General features: G+C 42.9%; 1 pseudogene; it reads left to right on the top strand.

Moving 5' to 3' along the window:
- The first annotated feature begins 505 nt into the window (after positions 1-505).
- LOC127213242 (arylacetamide deacetylase-like 4) lies at positions 506-11,625 on the top strand (annotated as a pseudogene).
- Positions 11,626-12,418: the final 793 nt, after the last annotated feature.

The raw sequence follows: 12,418 nt of genomic DNA, 5'->3' as shown, positions 1-12,418 counted from the left end.
CAGTGTTCTCCTTCTACTATGTGCGTCTTGGGATCAAACTCAGGTTTCAGATTCATTGTCAAGTGCTTTAACTTACCTGCTGATCATCTTGCTGACCGTTAACAAATGATTGTAAAGAGAAGAGTCTCCTCAGATCTCTGCATTCTATGTTGTGTCAACAAACATTTAGAGGGCAGTAAAGCACAGAGTTGGGTTGGGAAGTGACTTGCTCACTTAGACCCATGCTCTTTTGTGTAGGAAGTACATGCCATTTGTACAGTTTAAGTGTCAGGCCTTTAGCCCTATGCAACCTTGTCAGGCCTCTTTTTGCTGGGATGCTAGTGAGAACCTAAACTTGAGTTTTCTGGAAGCCCCATTCTCACTTTCTCCTTGGAGGGTAGGAGGGATTTTTCAGTCTTTTTTCCCTTTTTGGAGGAGATTTCTCTGCTTCTCATTGGCTGGCTTATGTGGATTAATGAGAAACAGGTCAGGTCACCGTGCCAGACATACCTTTAGCATCTGGGTCATGGCAGTCCTATGGCTGCTGCTACCAGCACTAGTCTTTGCATGGGTTGCTATTCAGCACTTTCTCACTGCAGAAATTCCCTCCACCCTGAAGTATCTGGCCAAGTTCAGGTTTATGCATTGCATTGTGCAGACCTGATAACTTTGGTGAGGTTTTCCTTGGCCCCAGCACTGGGGGAGTTCTTTGAACCTTACTATTCTCCTTTTACTTCTCTCTCTAGGCTCTCATAAGGCTGAGTGGGAGGCATCTATGTTATGTGTGGGTTTTTCCTGCCACTGGCCTGGGCCCCCTGCTGTGCCAGCCCCAATTAACACACAGAGACTCTGTATTTGATATAATGCTGTTGGCCAGGTACTAGTTTCTTATCGGCTAGCTCTGTCTTAATTATTAACCAATTTCTATTAATCTAAGGACTTCCCGTGGTCTCATCTTACTGGAGAGAGGGGCTGGCATTCTTCTCTCTCTGTCCTCCATCTTGGATCTCCTCTCAACTCCTTCCTCTCTCCCCCTCATCTCCTAATCCCGCCTATCTTGCTTTCCTATTGGCCAACAGTGCTTTATTCATTAACCAATAAGACAAACATTTACAGAATGTCATCTCCCATCATCTCCTCTTTTCTGTCTAAAATAAAAAGAAGGGTTTTAACTTTAGCATATCAAAATATATCACACAACAGTTATCAAATAAGAATCACAGTTAACAATATTTAGTCCATTAACATTTAGTAATATTTAAAGAAAATATTCTATCATCTATCCTATCTGTATGAGTCTAAAGTCTTATATGTAACTTATCTTTTATCCTAACTAAGAAAAACTATAACCATAACTATCTGTCTTCAACTCCATCAAAGACCACAGAAGGATAATATATAAACTCTAGAAATGACAGAGACAACTTGCCTGGTCAGTCACCTGAAGTTCTTCTGTAATGTTCCATCTTCAGCCCATAGGCCATAGTGTGTCTGGCAGACTCTTCAGCAAAGCAGGAAACGTTAAACTGTCTGTCTGCAGTGGTATTTTGTCAGTCATTTTTCTCTGTGTCATGCAGATTGTTGGGCAGACTCTTCCATGAAGCAGGAACTCTATAGCAATGTCCATCTTGTATCAGCAGTCACTTTCCTGTGGGTCCTGCATACCCAGTTTACACAGCATAAAGTCAAAAGTCCAGACAAGAGCAGTATCTTGTCCAAATGGCTAGTCTTGCCATATTGGAAGCAAACTCCATAACATGTTTCTTTAATGTCCATCTTCCTTTCTGACACAAGTGGTGTTGCCAGGAGCAATTATGTCTCTCTATCAAGAAAAACCCTAAACCATTTTAAATGCCGTATTCTGTAGGTCTTTGAAAGGTTTGAAGAATATTTATCCATCTCAAATACATTTTGAAAACCTAACTAACTTAACTCTAAGTTTTGACTATCATAGGTAATTATCTATTCTGTACTCAACTATACATTACATTTCTAAATGAGCTATATAAGCACAATGCCTAAACAAGAGGAGAAATATACATATCACAAAATTGACTTTAAATTTGTATCAATAAATGAAAATCCATTCAAAAACAAAGTATTCATATCTACACAATAATCCTCTTTTTAACTTTAAATAGATTGGTTGTGATCATTAACCATTTATAACCAAACCATTTAAATGAAAACAAACATTTATAGACAATATTTGGGAATTTAGGCTTTGTTCTTTCCAAACTGCTTCCTGTTGGTAGGGACGCTGTCATGGGGATCCTACAAAGATACAGAAATCTTGGCTGTGGTATGTAAGGCTGCCTTGTCCCAACTTTTTTGAATGTTGGATCACCTGGGGCGCTGTTTCAAGGGGTCTGGCTTGCTCAAACCACATTAGTCTAGAAGGAATTCACAGATTTTCATTTTCTGTGGAAACAAAATTAGAAATCCTTTTCCCCAGTAACTTGTCCTTGGACTTAAATTTTGAAGTCAAAGCATTTTAAAAATATATAAATTGAATTAGTCCAGCAGCATTTCTTTTAACAGTTATTTCCTCAGCAGTCAAATGATACAAAGACAATATAATACTGTACAATATCCAGATTCTCTCCATCTTTACGTGGCTTTTTTTATTACTCTATTTCTTCTACTTCTATTTTTTCATTTTTTGAGACAGGGTTTCTCTGTGCAACTTTTATCTGTCCTGGAATTGACTCTGTATACCAGGTTTAATTTGAAATCACAGAGATGTGCTCGCCTCTGCCTCCTGAGTGCTGGAATTAAAGGCGTGTGCCATCACACCTAGCTCTTCTCTGTCTTTTAAAACCCATTTTATTTTAAAACACACTGTAAATCTTTAGTGGTTTTTCTTAATCTGAATCTGTCTTTAATGTAAATCTTTATCTTTTTCTGTCCACGAGTCTTTTATCTGGCAAAAAACAACATTGCTAAAATAAAAGCCACAGCTGTGTTAGCTGTGGTCTATCCAAGATGGTGGTGGGTACCTTTACCGCCAGAACTGAAAGCTGTGCTCACTGCCTTGGTCTATGCTGCCATTCAGAAGCTTGCTGCTGGCTTGGAGATGTGGTCACTGCTATTGCCAGCTCTGGTACACACCATTCAGTTGTTAGCAGAGCTCTTTAAAAGCCTTGCAGTTTTTTGCCGCTTATGCTGAATCAGGAAACCACCCTTAAAGGAGCTGCACAAGTCTCTGCTTGTCTCTAGCAAAACTGAGTCCAACCGAGGAAAATGCTGCTATCAAGAAGCCTTGCTTGTCTCTGTTCTTTTGTTTCTAAAACCATTTTTTAAGCTTTTGTTAAGTTTTAAGTGAAAGTTCTTCGGTCCATGTTGAACGCCATTTTGTTATGAGTAGTTTTTTTCCCTGCCGGTTTGGTCCCACCGCCTCACCAGTCCCAATTAACACATAGAGACTCTGTATTAGATATAATTCTGTTGGCCAGTTACTAGTTTCTTATTGGCTAGCTCTTTCTTAAATATTAACCGGTTTCTAGTAATCTAAGTATTCCACATGGTCTTATTTTACTGGAGAGAGAGGCTGGCATTCTCTCTCCGTCCTCCATCTTAGAACTCCTCCCTACTCCTTTCTCTCTTCTCCTCATCTTCTAGTCCTGCCTATCTTGCTTTCCTATTGGCCAACAGTGCTTTATTCATTAACCAGTAAGAGAAACATATTTACAGAATGACATCTCCCATCACGTCTATTGTCTCCCAAGCCTCACATTCCCCATCTCTTTTCCTTCCCTTCGTCTGTTCTTGGTTTTTTCCTCCTTTCCCTTGCTTTCTCTCTCCATCCTTCTTTTCTCTTCTCTCCCACTTTCTGGTTTTATTTTATTTCTTGTTGAGAAAGAATATTACAGTGGAGGCTAGACTGGCCTTATCATCAAACTGGCCATCCCTTACTTCCATCAACTGAAGGATAAAATTATAGGTTGTATCACTCATCTTGTGTATTAGTTATTTTCCAAAGACTATGAAAATAATTTCAGACAAAGATGCTATCCTGTAATGCCTGATAGATCCAAAACTGCACCCAGACACCACCCCTCACCACTTTTTCCATGTTCCTGTGTCCAGGTGATTCTTTACATGCACTGGAGACCCTGAGGTCAGAGATTACCTTACTAGGCTTTGTCCTGAACAGGTCAGACCTGTTTGATTACATCAATGTAATGGATTCACCCAGCCCTTTAGCTTGGGTGCACAGACAGTGATTCTCTGTGCTGGCCTTCTGGGCTGGATATTGAGGACAGAGATCAGATCGTGACGATAGTTACAGCGGAAGTATGAAGGATTTTTTGGCCCAATATGAGAAGTAGGCAATTTGAATGTGTCTTTGATGTTGAAATTCTGACTGTAAACCTGGTAGTTGCCAGCTATTTCACAGTGTTTACCTCAAAGGTCAGCTGAGGAGGAGGTGCAGAGGGTAGAGTTGACAAGTGCACAGCCAGGCATTGCTGTTGTGTTTATACTGGGTCAAGAGCTTTTGGCTAAGTTCTCTGGGCCTCAGCATCCTTGGCTGAAATGAAGTAATTGCTCTTAATGGCCATGATGGTGAAAGCATTATGTGACATTTTGATAAGGCTTCATAGGGTCTGAAAAGTATACAAATAAATGTTCATTTCCTGTGAAGGTTTCCTAGCACAAACCATGGACTACTTTAGAGAAGTAAGCAAGTTTGAGGGTCACATGCTAATTTGGGCTTTTGACACTACAAATGAGGCCTTTGTGCTCCCAAAGACACAGAAACATGTGGATCATACTAATGTCACTGTTATACTTTCACAGCAATCCCTAAGCTAAGCACCTGCTGATGCTGGCTTGCTCCATATGCTCACAGTAGATGTGGAGTGTACTGTTGGCTCTGCAGGACATGTTCTATGTGTGAGACCCTGCCTGATCTCTCCAGGCCAGAGAACCCAGCCATGATGTCTTTGGGGATGCTGAGCACGAAGAGATCCAAGTAGTTGATGTTCACACAGCCCAAAACAGAAAAAGGGGAGAGAAAATGTTTATGTAGGAGAAAAAAATAGCCTGGAGACATTCCATGGTCCTCAAATGAGAAGCTTAGCCTTATTCGAATACTTATTCGTTCTTTGAAAGTTTCCTGTATGACTTAGCATTCTTCAAAATTCCTGAACAACCAATTATTATTTATTGCAGATGTGGAGAACAAGGTGGAATGGCGTGCATGGGGCTCTTCTCCCCATAGACCTCTGGCTCAATGGAAGGGAGACACCTACATAACTGCACACTTGCAATGGTGTCGTCAGTGACTTTAAGAGTGTCTGGGCAGTACACTGACACCTTCTAAGGAAAAGCAGCCACCAGTACAATATGGAGGTAGAGGTTGTCTTTCTCAAGAACACGGCCTCTGATCTCCGATATTTGAGTCCTTTGGAGGCTTTTTCTTCTTAACAGGTCTGGGAACCTCAATTCTGCACCTCTGTTCAGAGTACCCATGCCACATCAGAGTGCCCCGTTCCACATCAGTAGTCACTAATTCTTAGGAGTTTCTTACGAGTTTTGTTGGTGATTTTTGGTCCTCTGTGGACAACATCAATTGCAAAAGGAATTCTGAGGGCAACAGCAACAGCGATTGTTGGGCTTATGCACAGATGTTCAGAAGGCAATCACTAAGGTCCTCATATACATTAAGCACACACTATCGGGACTTTCCTCTGATTGCTACAGCTTCCCTAGCCATTGCATTTTATCTTGGCTTACAGTACCAGACATTAAGTCTCTAATACATGCAATGGAAAGCTGCTGATTGTCCCACAATTGTCATGTCACTATTTCACAAGCAGATACACCTTGCCTGGCATTTAGCACTATAGCATGCAGAGACCATAGCTGATCAGGGCTTTCTGTTACAGTTCTCCTCCAGCAGCCCACACAGCACCTTCTGGCACTATGAAAGACAGCCAGTAAGAAGAAAACTCCCACCTCTGTCTCAGGTTTATTTCTCTCTGTACTGTATGTAACCAGGCCACATGGTGTCATTAGCAATAGTCTTACCATTATGTCCTGGCAAGTATCTAACTGCAGTGGCAAGAGCCTTTATGTTTTATGGGGGCTCAGATGTCCCCCTGGACAACAACTTGTAGGGAGGAAACCCCTCTGTGGCACCTGTGGTTTTCATTTAACAAACTATGGCCTCTGGGAGTGCCCTTTTCACCCACCCCTGCTTAAGCTCTTTAATTCTTGTTCTAATAACCCATTAAAAAAGTAACCCAGACCCAGTCAGACTGTATGGTGGCAGATGTGTCACATCAGTTTGTGGCTACTCCTGTCACCATCACTTCTCTATGAGTGCCTACATATACCATTGTGTTGTAGCAGATGCTTGATAGTGGCTTTGATTGTTCCTTTCTTACATGGAGATTCTGCCAAGAAGCCTGTAGTGGTGTCTACCCAGACATATTTTCATCCTTCCCTGAAATGCACAGGTTCTACGCAGTGTACCTACTAGTCTCTCACGGGTCAGGTTGACTCATTTACATGCCCCATCAACATCTGTTGTCCCTACTAGGGTACAAGTGCACCCATGTGTTTAGCTTGTCCTACCGTGTCTAAGGCTTCAGAAAAAGATGATCTTAGCCTCATTAAATGTCCCTTGTGCCTTTTTGTCTGAGTTCTATATGGTCATTCTCTTAACCAAATTGTACAGCGGGTAGGAACCTTGGGCAAGTTGGAGTGTGAAAATCTGCCAACACCCAAGGAATCTAAGAATACCTGCATGTCTTTTGCATTTGCAGACACCAGGTGTTCTAGGATTTTCTAAATTACTTTTTCAGGTAGCATGCATGTCTTATTGGACCCTAACACTCCCAAGAATTTTACAGGTATTCCTGGTTGTTTTAACTTGTTGGATAAATTTCTCATCCTCCATCCTGAGCTGGTCCTGTATTCCATTTAAGTTAATTCTAAATTTATAGAACACTAACAGAGTGGTGGTCCATTATCTATCCAATGATTTTTTTTTACAGCATATGGATATGGTAATAAAGTATATTCCTGGGTCACCATCCCATGACAAATAATGGGAGTATGAAGCCACCTGTGGGGTTGATGGTTTCAAGAAAATACAAATTGGCCTTGGGATCCAGAGTCCAAAGAAACACTAAAAAATATGCATTAAAAAGGTATAATAGTATGAAAAAATATGCTACCTATTATCTCAATTATCTGATAGTCTCGTATTGAGTTTCCTGCATGGGGTGTCTGTCCATATTTTTCACCTCTGTTGAACTTCTGTGAACACACCAAGCAGTTTGGTTTAACCCAGAGCAAGGGGGAATGGCTGTACCCATTCTTGGAGTTTTGGAAGCCCTAGAGCAATGGTTCCAGCAATAAGTCATCTTATGTCACCTGTTAGTAGAAAGGGAAGGCATGCCTAAGCTCATAGGACAGAAAGACCATGTGGCCTCCCTCCCTCCCCATGAGCCTATTAGGAAGATCCTCATCACAGTCACCTCATAAAGGGCTTAATTAACTTAAGAGGGCACCACATCATCGCCACTTAAATGCTGACCTCTTAACACTGGCAATGGAATTTGAATGTGAATTTTGATGGAGGGGAGGACAAAACTTCAATTACAGCAACATAATTATTTGTTCAGGACACTGTAGGAACACTTTTTGAACAGGTCCCCTATATGAAAAGAATACACAGTGCGTTCTGTCCCCATGACCCCTTCACACATGGAGTAAGCAGGTGAGAAATGGTGCACACACCTGAGCAATGCTAAGTGGCTTCAGCTGCTACTCACCCGCCACACCCTCTCATGCCTCACTTCCCATCCTTTACCTACTACAGGGGAGCATACTAGAGAAGCTGAGAATTTGTGCCATGCCCAGATTTGTACAGTTTCTCCAAGGCCTAATGGCGATAAAGAAGGATCCCAACGTGTTGGTGACTGACATGCATTTTGGGACAATCCCTGTGAGGCTGCTGAAGCCCAAGGAAGTGTCTTCCCAACCCCGGCGAGGCATCATCTTCTATCATGGAGGAGGTGCAATGTTTGGAATCCTGGGTAAGGAGGTTTCATTTGAGGTGGGGAGGGAGGTCTTCACCAAAGGTGTGATCTGGCACATATTCTCATGGGGACTTGTTGGGAGGAAGTTAACGGAAGCAGAAGTTGGAGCTTCCTAAAGAGAAGATGGGTACAGAGCCTTGGGCTCATTCCAGTCAATGAGTTGTAGCTTATATAACACTAGTTTCTATGTTGGTCTAAGTCTAGATAGGGGCAGCATGTCAGAGTAGGGCTGTCCTGGAACTGGATATGATTCTTCCCTTGCTCTTCATTCATAGCACTGGCCATTTCTGCCTTTTCGCAGCACTCTCAAATCCACACGCTTTCCATGGCGTGGCTGGCACATAGTGGAGAGAATCCATTCACTTCCTCACTGCTGAACCCAAAACAGTGTTCTGGCCCTGCTTCTCATCTTTGCCTTCAGTCTTCTTTTCTCTCCAGAATGGACCCCAAAATACACTTTAGATCTTGTCACTGCTGCATTGTAGCCTCTCTCATACGCTCTCCAGTCTTGTCTCTTGTGCCTCTTCATGCCCTTCACCTGCTGTAGGCACTGCCCTTTTCTGAACTTTTCTGATGTCCTCTCTGGATCCACCGTGGTAGCTGATGTCCCAGGGCTGTGGTGGAAAGTGTTTGGTCCTTGTCAACACTGGGTCTTCTCTTGCAGACTATTACCATAGCCTGGGCAGCCTCTTGGCCAGTGACACAGGCTCAGTGGTGCTGATGGTGCAGTGAGTGGCCTGAGACAATTGGTGACTAATATATGCTTAAGAATGGGCTGGGTTACTTTAGGTCATGGAAAGGAGCCCTGACCTTGGCGTCTTTTGTATGCGCACTTCCTGTGGTAGGTCTAGGAGTTCAGAACCCCCCAGGTCTTGAGAATAGCTTGTTTGTAGTTCCTGACCCAGTTTCTACCCCCTTAGCCTTTTAAAACTATAGGCGCTATTTCTCTTGCTTTTGTTTCTCTTATAGATAATGTCACCTCTGTCTGCCTTACTGTCTGTGTGCTGTTGGATTCAACCTCTTTTGCCTGAACTTCTTCTCTGTTACTCATCACTGCCATTGCTGAGGCTTCAACTCTGCACCTGTGATGGCCGGTGGATAATTCCTGTGACCCTGCTACCGCTCTTTTCAAGGCTTCCAGGTTCTTCCTAGTACCAGTCGTCATTATGAAGCCATCAGTGGTTCTTGTGGCTCCACCACTGTCATGGCTCAGCTCTTCCGTGTGGTTTTGCAGCCTGGGCTGTAACCTGCTAAGTTTGGTCTACGAAAGCAAGTAGGAAATAACCTCTGGTGAGAGGCTTTTTATTGCGTCAAATGTTGCAAACCCAGGCAGTGGCCAACACAGAAAGATGCCTTCCAGCTGGCTCACAAAGTTAACACAACAGCTTGCAAATCTAATCAGAAAACAGAGTATACTCCAGTGTCAGCAGCTCTTCCTATACAACTGTGTTTATTTACGTTGTCCCTTCTGTACCAGGCCAGAGTCCCTCTGCTAGGTAGATGTCCTGGAAAATTCCTGTTCTTTGGCCTCACGTTGCATGGAAAATATATTTCAAATTGGTTGGAACACTTTTGGCCAGGGATGCAACTTCAAGAGCTAGGGTTTTACTTTGTGGCAAGTGGTCACAATTGTTGTGCAGCTTCTTCAGTGTTTGTATGGTGTTCAAAGTAGCCAGTGCTGTTATAAGTAGCTGGTTGCTTAACCAAAAGTCATTTTCTCAGATCAGGCTCAGGCAGGTATTTAAGAGGTCCCCATTAAGGAGTCCAATTGCCTAATCTAACACGTATGCTTAATCACAGGAAAATAAATGTTAGAATGAATGCATTGGTGTCGACTTAAAGTGTGTTTAGGGATGTTCTTTTTTTTTTATAGCTTACACTTTATTTTATTTATTTTTTAATTAATTTATTATTTCACATGTCAATCCCAGTTCCCTCTTCCTCCCTCCATCCCTTTTACCCTCTCTGCTCTGCCCCCTCACATGCACCCTGACTACCCTCCCCTCCCATCCTCCCACCCCAATTCTACATGTAGGGCAATGCCATCCAGGTGGGGTCATGTAGATCTGTCAGGTCATTTGAAGTAGAGACTAGGACTTCTTCTCTCCTGTCTCTAGGTTAAGGCAGTTATCCCTCCATGGGGGATGTGTTCACAAGGTCCTTTTGTGCACCAGGGATACATCCTGGTTCCACTGTCTGAGGTCCCTTAGACTGCTCAGTCCTTCTGGCTGAGACCCATATTCAGGGGGGGCCTGAGAGTCCCATGCTGGATTCCCAGCTATCAGTCTGGGGGCCCGTCAGCTCCTCCTTGTTCAGGTCAGCTGTCTCTATGTGTTTCCGCAACCCGGTCTTGTCCTCTCAGTCTGCATCTGGATTCTAGTTCGACTCAGTGTTTAGGTATGGGTGTTTCCTTCTGTTTCCAACGTAGGAATGGTTTTAACAATGTTCACCCTGTGCCCAGCACATCAGGGAAAGGTGAGTCCAGGAAGAGGGGGGGCCAGAAGAGTTCCAGCAGCCTTTCCTGCGTCTGTGCTGGTTGCTCTGTTTTCTAAGACAACGTGATTGAACTTGGTGGATTCTGTGCAGGCTGTACTCATCTATGGGAAGCACAGTGTATGTGGAAATGGACCATCCCAGCCTCCCTGATCCTCAGGGTCCCTCAAGTCCATGAAGGAAAAGTGAAGGAAAACTTGTTAGAATCATTCTAGGGATGGAGTCAGGTTTGGTCCCTTTTGAGGGTAGAGGATGATGATTGAAATGGCCTCTAGTGACCCCTTTGTAAAGAAGCTCACAGTGTTTCCTCTTTCCTCCTTAAGTACCACAAGTTTCTTGGCTACCATCATCCTTTTCTTTCCAATGATTGCCTGAATGCTTCCGTCTACTTCCTGAAGAACCCGGAATCCTTTGGGGTAGATTCATTCTGGGTAGTTCTTTGTGGAGAGAGTATTGAAAGTTAGACTGTAACCACTATCATGCATGTCTTAACCAGCATTTACAATCTACCCTAGATCCATCTCAAATCCTAATTTATCCACTAATGAATTTTATCAATTTTTAGTTATCTTTACATCAGCAGAGCAAAAATGTGCCATTCCTTACAAGAGACATGTTGTTTATGTGTTTGTGTAAACACCTGGCCATTGACATCTCTTGGAAAGACACCATGTTGGCAGGTGCTGTTATACCTCTGGACAAGGGGAAGAAATACAGGAAATGGCTCAGCTATGACAACATACCCAGAAGATTCTAGAGCCAAGATCTACAACTAGAGATTGTTGAACCTATTTGTGAGGTTGCCTATCTAGAATCCAAACATACTTGGAGTACAGAAATTTCACCTCTTCTAGCAGATGACAAGATCATTGTTCAGCTTCCTGAGACATTTCTGGTGAGCTGCGAGCATGACATCCTCCGGGATGATGTCTTGCTCTACAAGAAGCACTTGGAAGAGCAGTAGGTCCCTGTGAGCTGGTACCATGTGGAAGATGGCTTTCATGGATGCCTACTGTTGTTTGATAAGAAGTGTTTTTCTTTCCCCTGCTCTGTGAAACTTACAAAAGCTGTTGTCAGTTACATAAAGGGCATTTGTTAGTAAATTTGGGCTTTCTTGGAACAGGGCAAAAAAGATCTATGCTTCAGCTGGGACCTTTGCTTAGTCATACGTTTTATGGTACAAAGAGATGCTGAGGCCATTTCTCATCCAGGAAGAATTGAGGATGTGGAAGCAAAGAACTCTTGGTTCCTGCTCAACAAAGTCTCATTTGTTCCCTTCCTACACCGCTAATAACATGTTTTGGATCCAGTCACAGTTTCTACTCTTCCATTAGGTAAAACACATATTGTAGCCATAAAAATGGTCTTTGAAATTATTGTCTATGTAGAATAAATGCCATGCAGTCACACTGTCACTGGTGAGTCCTTCATCACTGTGACAAAATACTTTTTGAACATAATCCCTGCCAATGCAACAGTCGTGTGTTTGCTCCTGTGGGCAAGGTCACTGCGCCCTGCTCCACTCACATTGCTTCTATCCATCCTGAAAAATGATTTTAATAAAACTCCCAATGTAGCCACCCTAAGCCTTAATTCTGTCATGATTTCTGTTTAAGCTGGGCAAGAGGCACTGTGAAGGGATGTAGAGGGAAGGGTGAGCTCCAAGTGCCATGACTCTTCCCTGAAACAATATTACTTAGAATTCCTGTCTGAGATCCCTGTCCACCATGAGATGGATTCTCATGGCCATAGCTATGTTGGGATCATTGGAAGCCTCCTAGTGTATAGAAAATGTGCCCCTAGTTGAATTTGAGAAATTCAGAGAAAATATTCCATTATCTATGCCATTCCATTCTAAGCATTATTTGAAATCCAAAACTATCCTTTTCTGT

Source organism: Phodopus roborovskii, unplaced genomic scaffold, assembly GCF_943737965.1.
Source record: "Phodopus roborovskii unplaced genomic scaffold, PHOROB, whole genome shotgun sequence".
NCBI lineage: Eukaryota > Metazoa > Chordata > Mammalia > Rodentia > Cricetidae > Phodopus > Phodopus roborovskii.
This window is presented reverse-complemented; position numbering and strand designations above follow the sequence as displayed.